The sequence below is a fragment of the Acyrthosiphon pisum genome, chromosome X, assembly GCF_005508785.2.
Source record: "Acyrthosiphon pisum isolate AL4f chromosome X, pea_aphid_22Mar2018_4r6ur, whole genome shotgun sequence".
NCBI lineage: Eukaryota > Metazoa > Arthropoda > Insecta > Hemiptera > Aphididae > Acyrthosiphon > Acyrthosiphon pisum.
The window spans coordinates 95,608,516-95,610,131 of record NC_042493.1 but is presented as its reverse complement, the minus strand read 5'-3'; the positions used below and the strand labels follow the sequence as shown (position 1 = coordinate 95,610,131).

At 28.5% G+C, this 1,616-nt stretch overlaps 1 long non-coding RNA gene across 1 annotated transcript in view; it reads right to left on the bottom strand.

Moving 5' to 3' along the window:
• LOC115034458 overlaps positions 1–1,022 on the bottom strand; it is a 3,651-nt gene extending 2,629 nt beyond the window's left edge. Inside the window, exon 1 of the long non-coding RNA XR_003839812.1 lies at positions 19–1,022. This is a non-coding gene — a long non-coding RNA (uncharacterized LOC115034458). The remainder of the gene's footprint in view (positions 1–18) is intronic.
• Between the last annotated feature and the right edge of the window lie 594 nt (positions 1,023–1,616).

The following is a 1,616-nucleotide window of genomic DNA, read 5'->3' as shown; positions in this document are numbered from 1 at the left end:
GACGTTCCTTTCTAGAACCTCGTTGTATGTGGTAATAAGTACCCGTGTTTTAATTATTATGATTGTGACTATTATCTCATGCTCTTAGAGATCCCTACACTCGCAGCAGCCGTACACAGTCGACGGCTAGCTAATTATTTCGAATATTAATGTTTCGATTGTATAGATTATATTTAATTTTGACATTTTACATAGTTCATATAATGATATTTGATTTAAATCGAACGGTAAGCTTTGTCATTTGAAACGTTTATTGAAATATCTTTTTTTAAACATTCATTTTTTCAAATTTAAGATCTCAATGTCTTGTACTTACCAGTGTTTCAGTGTTTCACAGGTACACTCTCGATGTTAGAGCTTTTATAATGAACCAAGCTCCAGTATTCTGTTGGTTTTTCTTCAAAAGAACATTTTATTGTTACAGTACCACCACCTTGTGGAAAGTAATCCAATTCTTTACTTCTGATTCATAATCTTATGATTTTAAAAGATCATAATTATAATTATAATTATACACACTCTCTGTATGACGTATTCTATATGAAAAACAAATAATCAATTTATACGATTATCATACATTTTATTATTCTTTGTATGACTAATTTCATCGGTTTTTCTTATTAATTTTTTTTTTCAATAACCGTCTTGTCTGCTCCTCGTTCTAGACTATTTTTAGTTTTTAAAGTAGTTTGTTTGTTTTTAACTCTGGGAAATTTTTCGAATTGTTCATTCTACAAAGACATACTTGGTATTAACATTTTTGTATATAATTTTAATATTTTCTAAAAATGTATGAGTGGTTTACAGCTGGTCTCTAAAACAATATTGAGACACGTTACAGCCACACTCTAATTATTATTTAATTTAAACATTATGTTTAAAATAAATACATACGTGTGGTGTTACAATCAACTATGAATTATCACCATAGCGTTGAGTAGTTTTACGACTAATCTCGAATTTGCTTTAGTTATTAAAGTAATTCATTTACTAACGTCTGACCCGGAATCAGTGATTGAAGTTCTATACGGCATCTTGAGACTGAATTTTTGAATTACTGGATTGTTGAATGGATGAAGAAGTTTCAGTTTCTGGATGTTGACTATAATAATGCTGTCTTTTAATTTACTATTTGGTTAGATAAACTGCTTTTTATTATTATTATTATGTGGACAATACAATATGCTGTGTTCAATTTGTTGTAGTAGTATTGTTGTTAAAAAATAGACATTCAGACCAATTACTTTTTCTTTAATTAATTCTACTAACCTGTTCGATAAGTTACTTTATTTCTTTAATCAAAATATTATACAAAATGTTCGTATCCCTGTTGGCTAACCATTGTGTTAAATATACATTTTGTAAGCCTCACGTCCGTTTTTGGGTCGTGAGCATACGTTACCCTATGTTTTTTAGTGCAAACGGTACTGTGAGCTTCCGTCAAATTTAATTTCCTATCATTCTTTTTAAAATAACCTAAATCTTGTTCAAATATAAGTTCTTTTCCTTTGTGCTGTTTTAATATTTCAAATTGCATTGTGAAATTATTCGTAAGGTACTTATCGTAACATGTTATATTTAGAATTTCGAACTTATATATGTTTAATCTTTTTAAA